The sequence below is a fragment of the Aotus nancymaae genome, unplaced genomic scaffold (genome assembly GCF_030222135.1).
Source record: "Aotus nancymaae isolate 86718 unplaced genomic scaffold, 86718_ANA_hifiasm-v0.15.2.pri h1tg000004l, whole genome shotgun sequence".
Classification (NCBI taxonomy): Eukaryota; Metazoa; Chordata; class Mammalia; order Primates; family Aotidae; genus Aotus; species Aotus nancymaae.
The window spans coordinates 33,528,377-33,543,963 of NW_026988415.1; the positions used below are offsets into that span (position 1 = coordinate 33,528,377).

Sequence of the window (15,587 nt, forward strand, 5' to 3'; positions counted from 1 at the left end):
TATGCACTAAAAATAAAACTTTCAAACATATGGTCAAATCAAAGATGTCTCTAAGAATATCACAAAAATCTAAACATGCTTTGAATAATTGTAACAACCTAGATGATTTTACCTACCAATTTCAAATGATATATGTCAATAAATTAAACTCTTTTTTATCTGAATTGATGTAAAAATTTAATTAATCGATCCAATATTTACTTCCATAATGGTTTTAAGATACACTGCAGTTAATCTGAAAACATAAATAACATGCATAAATTCTTTTAAATTCAAGTATAAAAATCCTTAGACCTTTTGATTATATATAGAAAAGAGGCAAACTCATCTTTTGTGGTGCTTAATATTCACAAATCCAATTTTCTCTTTTCCTGTTCCTATTTCATTCACAATCATCCATCAACCTTCCTAGATTTCTTGCATTTTAAAAACCTTTTAATGCTTGTTTTGGAATAATGATCCTATCTGATGATTGATAAAGATCATTCAGAAAAGGTTCATATCCTTTTTTCATAAAAATGTCTTTTTCTTATTTATTGCCCTGAACTTGCATAAACCACCACAATCTTCTGTATTTTTATCAACTTGCCTTTTGCATTCTTATACTAAGCACACAGTGCATGTATCTACTTTCAAATATGTTGCCCTTAGTTGTCTGATTCTAATTAATTATTCAAGATTCCCCTTAAACTCTCTAAATTCTTAAATTCCCCCTTTAACTTTATCCTTTATGCTTCTGGAAATCAATTTCCAACTGAGGCAGTTTGCTTCCCTAATTCTTTGTCATTTACTGATATTTGTGTTTTTTAATTTTTTTTCTCTCCTTTTTCCACTTCCCCCACCAACCACTCCCTTCCTCTACCCAGGGAAACTGCTGTCTGTGTTTCAGGCATGTTCATTACATTTTCTCATATTCGGTAATTCCTCCTGTATAGATTTATCTTTTCATACTGTTTTTTTAAGGCATTTTTTTTCTTTATGTGTGTCTTAATGTAGCTATTTTCTTCTATATTTTTCATTCCTATCACAACTTGATATTTATGCATCTTTTTCTATGTTATATATTTTTTTTAGCTTCTTCATACTTCATTATCTCCCTTTTATAGCGAAGTGGCTTTACAGCACTCAGTAGAACAGGGATTACTGTTGCCAATTCAAAAATGCTCTCTGTCCTCCTTCCCCCAAACAACAGAGGTATGAAATTCTGCCTTTTCTTGTGTTTAGGATTGTCTTCATGTGTCTTTTCCTTCTAGTTGCCCACAATCCCTTCCTGAAAAATGTTATATTCCTTTCTCTCCACCTGCTTTTCAAAGAGAATGCACTATGGTGGTTTTTTGAGCCCTCATTCTCTGTTGATTCATCTTTTCACTGTATGTCTAGGCAATACCATGATATTCTCAGCCACTTGCATCATGACCACGGACTAAGCATAAACATCACACACTGGGTCCTGTCGGTGGGTGGAGGGCTAGGGGAGGGATAGCAGGGGGTGGGGGGATAGGGGAGGGATAGCATTAGGACAAATACCTAATGTAGATGACAAGGTGATGGATGCAGCAAACCACCATGCCACGTGTATACCTATGTAACAAAGCTGCACAATCGGCACATGTATCCCAAAACTTAATGTATAATAAAAAATAACAATAATAATAAATAAAACGCTTGAAATAACTACAAAAAAGAAAGAAACTCAGCATTAAGAACTAAGAACTTAATTACTATGGTCTCACTTTTCGTTTATTTTCCACAGTATGATGCCACTAATTATTAATATTTTCAATTGTGAGAAAATAACTACCTCAAAATAATTGCCTCTAGCAGTACTTAGTTTATTAGCTGAGGCATGTGATTCTCAACAGAGGCTCAATCACCAAAACCTTCAGATCCCATAAGTAGGTGATTTGACAACCTAATAAACCACTAAAGAAAGAAGACAAATCGAATTTTTAAGAATAAGTTACTAATTTTATTTTAGTGTGAGGAGAAATGGTTAAAAGGAAACAATGCAGCAGTTCTAGTAATCCCACTATGTGCATCTACAAGGCTCATAAACCTCATTCGATAATTTCCTATACACTTAGAGTATGACTAACAAAAGCATAGTTACACAGAACTTCTCAGAAATATATCTTTGTTTGTCTGTTTATTTAAATGGAGTTTCACTTACTCTGCTGCCCAGGCTGCAATGGAGCAATCACTGCTTGAACGCCTGACCTCAAGTGACCCACCTGTCACAGCCTCCCAAAGTGCTGGGATTACAGGCATGAGCCATCCATCATGCACGGCCCTTCCCAGAAAATTATCTAATCCTAAAACAAGGCACACTCATAGTTATCTCCCAGTAGCTACATCAAATTTGAACACTCTATTTACTTAGGCAAACACACAAGCTCCCAAACTGTTCCACTAACTGTAGTTAGAGTTGGCATATATAGTGAAGGGAATGAAATGACCAAAAACACTGGCCAAAAATTTTAAATCTAAAATATGTCTTCTTTATACCTTATACAGCAATTATTTTGCAGTTGGTACTGTGTGGGATTGTTTTTTCTCTATAAGACTAAAAACTAAGAGAAACCTTTTGTTTTAGCAGTGAATTGCCCGAAATTGAGCCAGACCAAGCACATGTAATTAATAACTGTCAGCCCATGTAAGTAGCTCTGTGTTCTAATTAACTTGTGCTTTGATAATTTCCTAGCAAAGTACTTTGACACTGAGAACTTAATCCTGTTAAAACGGATTAATTTGGGTTTTGCAGAGAGGACACAAAGTCAAAGCTCAAAGACTCCTTCCCTCCCTGTTACTATCCACACACTGCCCAGGTTAAATCATCGAATTTATCTGTGGTTCATATTTTCACTTGAAAAATATTCCAACATATTCATAAATAATATGTGAAAGCTGATAAAACTTTATGGCAACAAGAAGTTTGCATTAAAAACACTAGCATATATATTGAAGAAGATAAAATGAAGATTACAAAGTAATCAAGATTGTTATACCCATTTCCTTTAAGACACAAATCAATAACCTAGATTCCATGGCTCTTGCAAACAATAAGACATATATTATGTTGGTGCAAAAAAGGCAAAAACGCAATTACTTTTGCACCAACCTAATATATTTTGAATGCTCTGTAATCTGCTAACTCATTTATCTAGAAGCTTCACTTATATAGAATGAAACTGTGAACCCCAAAAAAGCAAAAATGATCTGATATCACAAAGTTCACATTCAATTCACTAATAACATTGTTTCTCCTTTTAAAAAATCATGTTGCCTATTTTCAAGTTATTTATGTAGAAAATTGATTCTATTGTGCAAAATTTGTTGTTTTTTTTCTTGATTTATTCATCAATAAAATCAATATGCAAAGCATTGGAAGATAATTATCAAATTATTATTTGGTGGCAAAAGCTTATTGTTAACAAGAAAACAATTATGTATGTCAGTTGTAAATTGAAAATTCATAATCAGTCTAAGAAATCTTTCTATAAAAAACTAATTTGTTACAAACTAATTTCTATAAAAACTAATAAAATCCACTGCCCTAAATTACAACATTATACATTTTTCTAAGTAAACTCAGAAGCTAGAAAAATGTTATCATTCAGGTACAGCCCTACAAACAAAACAAAATCCAAGCAACAACACTTAAGCCTAAGTAAATACATCAAAAAATGAATAAAAACATACATAAATATAATATATCTCACTTATTAATCTGAATGACATCTACTCATGTTACATATAAAATACTAACTTGTATATTCCTACAGTAATTTCAAAATAAGATATTTGAGAAAGTTTTTTAAACTTTTGATATGATGGTATTACATAGTATTAATTAAATACTCAAAGTCTGAATTTATAGAAATTCCCTCCTTTTAGATTGCATAATTTTTCATATAGGGCACAGTAATAGGAATTAAGCTATGAAGATGTAGCCTTGATATTTCCAAAAATGTATAAAAATTAATGTAGTTTATTTTATTATTGCCTGAATGAAGGCCACTTCCTAATAAAATGGCATAACAAAATACCGTTTGACCTAGCAATCCCATTATTGGGTATATGCCCAAAGGAATATAAATCATTCTATTATAAAGATAAATGCATGCTATGTTCACTGCAGCATTATTCACAATAGCAAAGACATGGAGTCAACCCAAATGCCCATCAGTGATAGACTGGATAAAGAAAATGTGGTACATATACACCATGGAATACTATGCAGCCACAAAAAAGAACAAGATCATATTCTTTGCAGAGGATTGATGGAGCTGGCAGCCATTATCCTCAGCAAACTAACACAGGAACAGAAAACCAAACATCACATGTTCTCGCTCGTAAGCGGAGCTGAACAATGAGAACATGTGGACACAGGGAGGGGAAAAACACACACTGGGGCCTTTTGCAGGGCGGTAAGGGGTGGGAGAGCATCAGGATAAAAATCTAATGCATGCTGGGGTTAATACCTAGGTAATGGGTTGATAGGTGCAACAAACCTCCATGGCACACGTTTACCTGTGTAACAAACCTGCACATCCTGCACGTATACCCAGGAACTTAAAATAAAATAAAATGGCATAACATCCTTTCTCAATGATATTTTTTCATTATCATCTGCTGGGAAATGTAGTCATACTTCCCTTCTCTTGAGAGCAATTTGAACTTTAATGAGGAAAAAAGTAAAGTGTTGAAAGTAAGTGTTGAAAGAAAATTAATTTATCCCTTGTTGATCCTATATCGTGGACTACTTGCGTCTAGCTAAGTTTGGAAAGACATAGACTTTTTTTAAACTTCAAAATCTAATCAAATCACAAAAGAAAACCCTCACTATGAGAGCTAGTCAGAAAACCATGTTCAGTATTTCACAGAACTGGTTCTCCACTTTTAAAGGAGAACATACTAATCAAGGTTACCACACCAGAAGAGCTTCTAACTGAGTACAGGGGTAACTGATTTCATGTTCTAAAATGAAAGGGCTAAGCAAAAGCAGAAAACAGTTTTAGTTTAGGAGAAAATATATGAGTCTATTTGTGAATTTTATATGTCAACAGAGTCCAATGGCATCAGCATATGCAGAAAATCTACTACCAATAAACAATTATTCAAGTTTAAGAAACAAGGAGAGGCAGGAGGATGGTTTGAGATCAGGAGTTTGAGGTTCTAGTAAGCTACAATTGTGCCACTACACTTCAGCCTGGGTGACAGAGCAAGACACAGATGAAAGAAAGAAAAAGGAAAGAAGAAGGAAAGAAAGAAGAAAGAAAGAAAGGAAAGAAAAAAGAAAGAAAGAAAAGAGAGAAAGAAGAGAATAGAAAGAATAGAAAAAAGAATAGAAAGAATGGAAAAGAAACAAGGAGAGACAGCACAATAAAATAGAAGATGTTGTATCTCAAATGCATAAGATAGAAGTGTCTTACTTTTGAAACGAGGTCAGGAAATCTCTACTCCTGAGACTGTAAGCTACTTGAATGCACGGAATCTGCTTTATACTTCATTATGCTTAGCCTAGTGCCTGTTATTTAGTAAGTCTTCAAAGGATGTTTGTGCCATTGCGTTGAATAAGAAATTCAAAATGAATGTCAATAGTGTTAAAAACATGCCCAATTTGATACCGCAAGAGCCAACCATTAAGCATTTACTGTTAAGCTTCATTGTGGCATGGCATGGCTTGAAAACACTCTGTAACACACACCTTCTGTGTACTATGAGATTTGAGTCTTACAAGATGAAAATGTGGATAAATTTCTGCCTGCAGTGTGGCAAATGATAAGATGTGATTGGCAAAGTCTTTAATGTTCAACTTCCTAATGGCCCATCTGTGTACTTTAATCTAACTAGTGTTCCATGTCATATAAGAAGCCTCCCTGGATTATTTCTAATCAATAATCACTCTTAATGACATCTGTGTTTCATTGTTTTCATTTAAAGTGTGTGTAAAAGCCATTTAAGCAGAGATGTAGACAGTGACAAAATCCAATTCTACTTTTCATCGTTTGAGGATACGTCATCATGTATATTCCAATTTCTTCATGGTTCAAGGATTCATTATCATGTATACGACAATTTCTTCAAATGTAAATTTTGTAAGTCATAAAGTTCTATAAAGCAATCTTATTTCCTGGCTTAACCTTAACCTGCAATATACTTCAAACTCAAGGACACAAAGATTGTAAAATACACTGATCATATGGTAATCTTCCTACATCTATTTATACTTTTACAAACACTTTCCAGGTAGAATTATACAAGGTTAAATACAAAGTTAAAAATCAAGAATCTCAGTCCCTTTACCACTATTTATTTTTGCCAATGGAGTATACATTTTATCACTGCAACATTAAAATCTGTGAACAACACATGGCTTAAACATTATGTTGTGTTCTTTAGAAGAAATGGCCTAAGAAAAGTAGCTTGCATTTCCAAATATTTAAATTTCAAAACATTACCACTGTGTTCTACCTTGAGGAGTTTAAAATTTAACAGTTCTGCTGATCTGAGAGAGTCCTCAATGCATTGATTACAACCAGCTGGTCCATCTTCTATCCCAATGAAATCAATCATGGTAACAGTGGTAACACTATGGCCTCCTCCCTGTATTTTCCAATCATGGAAGAGGACATGTGAGCACCTGCCTCCTAGGTTTTAGATTGAAAATATTACCCAAACACACCAGGATTCTTTACACTATGGCAGAGTACAATTTTCTGAAAAAGACCAAGAGTGTCCTAATAAGTATGTCTACACACTGATCATGATGTTTTCCTTTAAAAACCAAATTCTTCTAAGAATTTGTAAATGGAATTTAGCAATATTTTCAATTTACTCAACAATAAATGGAATTTGAAATATTTATTTCACATTGTTTTGTCACATAAATAGAGAATTTAAAACTTTGATGAAAATATTTATAGAACTACTTTTTGTAACAAGTGAAGCCATAATTTTTCTTTTAATAACAAAAAAATGTGCCAAGTAAAATATTCATTTATGAAACTGCTCAAGCAAAGGCAAAACCAGAAATATTAGAGATCATTAAGGTTATTCATTCTTCTTGCAGAATATTACCGAAACAGTTGACAAAGTATTTCATAATGGTCAAAAACATATTACAAATGTTCACTTTAAGAAGGTTTAAAGTTGTACGAGGATTCCATTTACAACATATTTGATCTATATGCTTACTAACCTAAAGATCTTGGTTCTATAACATCTCAGGCCTCTGCATTTCCAAGATGGACAGGGACAGATGTTGTTAAATTCCTATTTGAAGTTATTAAAACTGATACGCTTTTTTAAAAACTACGAATTTCTACATTATATTGAACTCTCAAGCTATTTTGTTGCTTGCTCTCAATTTGTTTTTACTACATTGTTTGGGGCATGAGTAGGTTTTCACTAGCTTATCTGAGAGGAAATTCCCTGTTTCTCAAATTCTTTAAGTAGGTTTGTTTGGAAAAATCAGTGAAGCATGTTGTTTAACCTGAATCATTTCTTTCCACATTAAATGAAGTTACCTATAGCTCTATTACAGAGCCCAATCAGTTACCCTGAACCACAATGGGTGGAGATCTATCTTCTTATTCTTTCTGTCCCAGAAAAGTTTCATAGTTCATCAGGAAAAAAAAGAGATACCCACCACCCTGTAGGTCTCAATTTAGCTTCCTTTCTTTTAGTTTTTACACTCACTCTCTTTTAGCCAATTTCTTTTTTCAATTGCAAAAACCGAAGCCTTCCCATTGCCTGTTTAAAACCCAGTTTGCCTTGCTCAATGTCAAGGCTTTTCAGGTTTCCTAAGACTGGTTACTCACTCTGCATGTCAGTGTGAGTTTGCATTTTAATTTTCCTTCCTGCACCTGACCCTTTACCATGGCTCTGTAAGGTGTCAACAATCTCTAAAAGTTCTGGGATGAGGCACAGAATTGGGATCATGCTCTTATTTTGCCACAATGGTGATTAAATACAAACACATACAGACACACGTACACAATAAGTAGAGGTTTAAGTCGTGTTTGCTTCTAGACCCTGAAATAATCTAGCACATTTTTAAAATAAATAATCTACTTTCAAAATCGGTCTTTATTTTACACATACACGTAGAGATGTCTGCAGTTTAATATTTCAGCGCATTGTCAAGCAATTCCATATGCTTTTTGCTTTTTCTCTTCCTACTTCTCCCTGTTTAGTCAAAAGTTTTCAACATTTTAAGTGCTTTATAGATTGAGGGCGTAGAATATACTAATATGACTGGCAGAATGAAACAAAGACTGATTTGTATTCCTCATGCAGTGTGTCTGAAAAGGCAGATTCCCAATCATTTGCTTACAACCCTATTTCTAGCTCCTATCAGTTAGTTTTCAGTTGTTCATATCTTGGATTTAACACTTTTAATAGTTGCCTTGGTATATTTACAGATTTAAACCAAAAGGACTATGTATTTCTGAAAAAAAAAAAAAAAACACTGAAAGTTAAAAAATATCAGTGGGTGGAAAGCTAGTAGAAATTTCTTAACACTTAAAATTCACTTATTTTTTAAAAATTAGTAAAAGATACTAAGAATATTTTCCTGAAAAAACTTCAGTCTCCCTGCCAATGCCAAACCACACCAAAAGTGAGAGGAAATCCCTGGTAGCAAGGTTTACAAGGTGTTCCGTGTGTAAACGTGCAATCTAGAGAAAATAAATACCCTCACAATTATTTGCTTTCCTTGTAGCTCATTTATGCTCAAACATTTATTATAACTCCTATTTTTTCTTACTTCCAGCTTTCATTCAACTTGTCTTGATAAAGTTTTAAATTCTCTCCATTTAATTCCCTACTGCTAGCTTCATGACCACCAGTATCAATGTGAAAAGCATGCATTAGTCAGAAGTAGTCAGAGTTAGACTCCACCTGGATTTAACTATGTCCTGGCACACACACACATAAGATCTGTCTCTGATTTCTGACAGGTGACAAAGATAGAAGAATTAATACTATATATTAAGAATGCTTCAGATTTAATTGTGGATAAGCATATAACACTTTCATCATGCCACAATTTTCAAGTACAAAATGAATATTTATTTGACAAGTAAAAATAATTTTCTTTTGCTCATCAGATTCCTTTTAGGCTAGGTCTATCCTCAACTTATCCAGTTAGTGGAGGGAAGCATCAGTGTGTATCAAAAGTGACGTATGATACATAATAGTGTTTTAGGGTCACTTTTTCAACTCCCTCCAAAATAGGAAAGCCTGCACTGGGAAGTGGGCCTGTAGTCTTGAATCAGCTGGATTCACAGAAGACATCTCAGCTTCATTGAGTTGCTAGAGGTCCCTGCTGTTCAGTGCCAGTAACTCTACTCCAGAGAGCCTGATCTTTCCTGTTCGGTGATTAGCACTCGAGTTAACAGCAAGATTCTTTAGTTTGGGGAGGTAGAGCAAATGTGAAACTGGTTTCATTTGTGAGAAGGGCAAACAAACAAACAAACAAACAAACAAACAAACAAACAAACAACATTGCACAACATTCATGCTTCCCAGCTGAGTTGGCTGCAGCCTCAGTTACCTGTTAACATAACAGCTATTTTCACCATCTGAAAAATACACAAAGCCAACTTCTCCTGGCAGAGTCCCCTACCACTGTCATAGGGAATGAAAATATGGTTCTAATCCAATTAGGAAACAAAGGGTACTTGCAAGAAAAAATTTCAATTCAATTTAATGCAGCAAATATTTGTTGGCTTAAAATCATGTACCTACAAGAAATGTTCTTCTTTGACAGAGAAGCACAAGATTCTAAACTGGCCACAACTATATCATTGGAGATAATTGTGACAAAAGTAACTACCATAAAAATGAAAGCAGGAAAGGAACTTGAAGAAAGATCATTTACATAGTCCTTAGTGGAGTGCCTTGCAAAAAGTAATCTCACCGTAAAAACACTGATGAATGGCTGAATCCAATTCAATCCCTCATTTTACAAATCAAAAAACTAAAGTCAAAAGGAAGAAGTAATTTACTCAATGATATAAAGTTAGCCAGTGGAAGAGAAGAACAAGAGACCAGAATTTCTGAGTCCTTACCTACTATTCTTATTAACATGCTCTTCTTTATATTAAGTCATTTCCACTGTTGATCAGCTATAAACCATATTCATCTTCATCCCTGTAACTATGTGACCTCATGCCCACAATGTCCTTTAGTACAGCAACTCCATTAAATTAGCCTTAACCACTCTAATCCATAACCTTATACCTCTTCACTGAATTTTCACAGTGCTTACTGGCTATACCAAAAATTGAATCTTTTTTTTTTTTTTTTTTTTTGAGACGGAGTTTCACACTTGTTACCCAGGCTGGAGTGCAATGGTGCGATCTCGGCTCACCACAACTTCCGCCTCCTGGGTTCAGGCAATTCTCCTGCCTCAGCCTCCTGAGTAGCTGGGATTACAGGCATGCGCCACCGTGCCCAGCTAATTTTTTGTATTTTTAGTAGATACGGAGTTTCACCATGTTGACCAAGATGGTCTCGATCTCTTGACCTCGTGATCCACCCGCCTCGGCCTCCCAAAAAAGTTGAATCTTTTAATAAAAAAACACACTTAAGAATTTTATGTATATATCTTGTGTCATTAATAAGTTTTGTATGCTTCTTCAGGTAAGCAGCATTTGTTTATAGTTTTATATATATATATATATATATATATATATATATATATATATAAGCACATAACACTCAGGTTTACCTGAGTGCATAAGAATGACTATATAATTTAACATCTAGATTGGCCACTTTTGAGAGTTAGAGATTATAATTAATACATGTACAATAAGCATAAACTGTGACTGTCCTAGGAAAAGTACAATGTATAGTCACCCTAATCTTTGTTGACTTATTCAACATTTGTTAAATGAGAATGAATCATTGCTGATTGTAAAATTGTCCAACTATTGGATACTGTTTATAATTTACAGATTACACTGAATGAAATTATTTCTTAGTAATCACTGAAAAATCATGATAAGTTGCAGAATTCTATTTAGTTACTGATTTTTTTTTTTTAAGATGGGATCACTCTATCACCCAGGATGGAATGCAGTGAGATGATCTTGGCTCACTGCAGTCTCTATCTCCTCTAGCCCAAGGGATCCTCCCATCTCAGCCTCCCTAGTAGTTGGGACCACAGGCAAGCGTCACCACTCCCTTCTAATTTTTGTGTATTTTTGGTAGAGACAAGGTTTTGCCATATTGCCCAGGCTGGTCTCAGACTCCCTAACTCAAGTGACCCATCCTCCTCAGCCTCCTGAAGTGCTAGGATTACAGGTGTGAGCCACCACACCTGGCCACAATATATAGACTACATTGAATGAAATTATTTCTAAAGTAGTAATCACTGAAAAATCATAATAAGTTGCAGAATTCTATTTACTGAATTCTTACATGAGTGTAATTTGTTTAAAAGTTATTAATATTTCTGAAAATATTCATTTATTGCCTTCCTTTTTAAAGCTTTATGTAAGGATAAAGTTAAATGAAAAATGGTTGTTGGTCCAGTTTTAATCATTTTAATATTGAAAGTATGATGGAGAGCAAAAAAATTAGCCTTGCCTCTAATTCCTTCCTGATGGTAAAATATGAAGTATGATGGCTTTCTACATGGGATGAAGGAGGCATGTTGTTAGAACCTGTAGATAAAAAGCCCCAAATTTGTAATTTAAAAACAGAATTAAATTTAAACACTTTATTCAAAAGTATGAAGACACACATCAAGATTTTTTTATTTCTATTGAGATAAGTAATGGAGGAATTAGTAAGGGAAACAAGTACCTTCTATGATAGATTCATATACAATTAATCAACTAATAAATTTATAGAACTAGTGATTAATTGCTACAATTATACAGCATTTACCTACCATCATACTCTCTCTCTCTCTCTCTATATATATATATACACATACATGTATATTTAACATGCTTTTTTATTACCTCTCCAAAATGGAAGATCACTAGGTGTTTAAACAGTAGTTTTATCTGCTTGGAATACATACACACACACCCACACACATATATATATATGTGTATATATATGTACATATACATACATATGTGTGTGTGTATATATATGGAGAGAATGATGCCTTTGAACATATTAACTTAATAAAATATATCTTTACATTGATTCTGTTAAGAAATAATCAAATAAGTTTTGATACAATTTTCATATCAAAATAATATGCATTTTTATGTTCAGATATTTAATAAATGTTCAGACATCCCAGACAGAATAGACCATAGATTCAATTTATTAATACTGCTAATTAGAGGTTTAATGATAAAAATACCCTGTAGCAGAATGAATTCGAAGCATTTGAACAATGGCAGTTACACCATCTGTTCTAGATAGAAATTTGCTATCCTGACAGTAACAATGAACAAATAGGCAGTGAAGATACATCAGGCTGGCAAGAGGGTAAACTCAACAAGGAAACAAGCGTTTTTTAGACAAATTGCTTTTCCTGTTGAATACTATATTATATCCTAAATAATACTTCATTCAACTACAGGCAGATGTTTATATCAAAGAGAATTCATAGTCTTTCTCACAAAAAGTGTTTTATATTACTATAAAATCTAAATAATCATACTTTTCCATCATCAAAGTTCCAAATAAAATTAAAGTACACTAGCAGGAGAAAGAAGCAAAAATAATAACAAGGGAAACAAAATAGCATGCTTCCTTTAGAAAAAATTCTGAGAAAAAGACATTATGCTGACAGATTCTCACCTACCCACATGGATCTCTAAGATGAGCCCCAAGACTATATTAGTTTAAGAAATTAAGTTTTAAAAATCTATTTAAAAGATTTCCTTTTCACATCTTGTTATCATTGGGATATTTATGTGTATGGGTAAGGGATGAAGGTATATTAAAATAGAACTCATTCTGTATTAAAATAATAAAGAGAAAATAATAAAACTATCATTATAGACATTCACTTGCAAGGTTATTAGATCACGTGAACACTCTACCTTGACATGTTTCTATGAAAGAAGGTATTTATTTTTATTTCAAAAGGAGGCCAGTCTCTGAAACATCAAGGCAAGGAGGTTTATATAAAGGCATGGGCCAATCTTCTACTCCCATTCCATATCACCCACATTCTTGATGTTCATATTCCTTTTATTCTTGGTTCAATAGCATTGATAAAGATTATAGTGGAAAGAATTATAATTTTTAAAATATATACCGAAATATGGTAAGGATAAGTCATTATATTTATCCTTGCCAAATGTCAGGAAAGATGTGTCATTTTTTTGCTGTTTTACATATCAATCAATATTTATTAAGTTATATATTTTTTAATTGATACATTTTTGTCTCAATTGTCTGAAAATAGTAAGATTGTAAATGAAATGCAAATTGTGTACATTCTTTTGCTATCTTGACCTAATGATCAGAACATAAATATGACCTTGGGTTAATGAGGGTCATGTCTTTTCTGTGAGAGGATCCCCTAAATATATTTCCTAGGAAGGCAAGTTTACCATCCATAATTTTAACACAAGAATAGTATCAGGTGAGGTCTTCCTTCAAATTAATTATTTTTCACTTAACTTATCATGGATTCATCTGTCATAAACTAATCTTTTCTAAATTTTTAATGAGTTTCAGTCTGTATTTTATCACATAAAGCAGTGTCTTGTTTTATATGGTGCTAAAACTATGACATTGAATCTTCTAAAGCTTTTCTCCAGTTTTGGTTACAAAAATTGATGGCTAACTTCATAGATAACTTACATTAATTTATCCAGCAAGTTATTTAGCCTCTACCTTATGAAAGGCACTGGGATAGGTGCCGCAGTAAGTACTAAGATTTATGAGAAGATAGACCCTGCTTTTGAAGTTTACCAATTAGCTAATAAGCTAACAAGGTGAATGAACAGAATAAATGAGAAACTGATCATTGTCAAATTATGTGGTAGAGAGAGAGATTAGTGAGGACTTGAGTATTTGAAGGTATCATGATGGAAAAAAAAGGGGCCAGGAATGAGTCTTGAATATAGCTCTAACTTGTAAGAAAGAACTGGAAAGGGAATTCTATCTCAGCACTAGGTCTAAGCTGATTGCTTATATACAGAGAATGAAGAGGCTGGGGAAGCCTAGCTTGTCAGGAAGCTAGTAGACATGTGGGGCAAATACATGGGCGCCATCATCTGCAAGATAATTATAATCTCATTTTCATCACATTAAAAGGAGAAAACCACTTGTCTCTCTGTCTTACTAACACTTAATGAGCAAATTGCCCAGAAATTTAAATGGATTTAGCTTGTCATGTAATCATCATGACAATCTTAGATCATTCCAGTAGTCTCAATCTTATTTTATGGACTAGGGTGCTGAGTCTAGGAGGGGTTAATGTAAATTGCTAAAAGCTTCACAGCTAGTAATGACGATAATAATGTAATAGCGAGGATAATATTTACTGAATATCTTCTACTAACCTGTTATGGACATAGTCACATTTTTCTGGTAATAGCAGTTACTGAGCTGCCTGGATCTGTCTCTCCACTCTCTCACTTTTTTTTAGGCAGGTCATAGGACCCAGAAGATATGTACCCAGCTGTATGCAGGAGTAGTCCACGGTGTGACGCTCCCAGCTTGAGAGGGATTTGCTTTTGCACCGCTTGATGCCCAGTTGGTCAAGGTGGAGCCCAATGGGTCACTTGGCAGTGCTGTAGACAGCAGAGCTGGGGTTGGAGCCCCAGGCTCTATGTAGAATAACAAGCTTAAGGGAGGGAGTGGGTAGATGACCAGAGACATCTCAGAACCCATTGCCTCATTCACTCAATATGGTGACTGCCAACATAGGTCAACTTTCAGTGAAGAAAATGTGAGTTTAGAATCAGGCAGATCTGGGTTCAGAATCCCAGCACTGTCACTGACTAGCTGTGGGACTTTGGTAAACTCACTCAAGCTCCTGTAGCCTCTGTTTTCACATATATTAAATGGAATCAGTAATAACTACTTCATTGGCTGCTGTGAGAATTGCAAAGTCTAGTAGTCTCGTACACAACCTGACATTAGTTGTTAAATATTTAATAATTAATAGCTATTGTCATAACTAAACATCTCCATACTCACCAATACCTATTCATTTTTTTTTTCAAATTATCATTTGTGGGGATCTGGTAAAAAAATTTTAGGAAATTTTTCAGTTAATAATTCTACAATTTTCTATTCTTATAATTTCCCCTTACAAAAGAAAAGTTGTTTTAGATCCAATTATTTTACATTGGCATATATGTTGAATGACTATTTAAAATTGACTAATATTTCCTGACAAAAAATTTGTAGATCACTATCCTTGAATTTTTTGAAGGACAATGACACATCTTTCCTGTGCCTCTGGAAGGAACTTACATTCTCCCAAATGTAAAAAACAGAAAACTATCAATTTGATGCACCTATTATTTTTTCTCTTGATTATGACTGAAAATCTGCCACCTCAAGCAGACATTGGCAAATAATCATTACCTTTTTCTTCATTTTTTGCTTCATTAAGTCAACAAACATTCATAGATAAAATTTTA

At 33.8% G+C, this 15,587-nt stretch overlaps 1 protein-coding gene and 1 non-coding gene across 3 annotated transcripts in view; both read right to left on the reverse strand.

Moving 5' to 3' along the window:
• Positions 1–15,587, reverse strand: part of HTR2C (5-hydroxytryptamine receptor 2C) — a 281,512-nt gene that overhangs the window by 250,564 nt on the left and 15,361 nt on the right. The gene's annotated exons all lie outside the window — the stretch shown is intronic.
• LOC135269384 (small nucleolar RNA SNORA35) lies at positions 14,606–14,732 on the reverse strand. Its single transcript, XR_010337673.1, has one exon. It is a non-coding gene; the product is annotated as a small nucleolar RNA SNORA35 (small nucleolar RNA).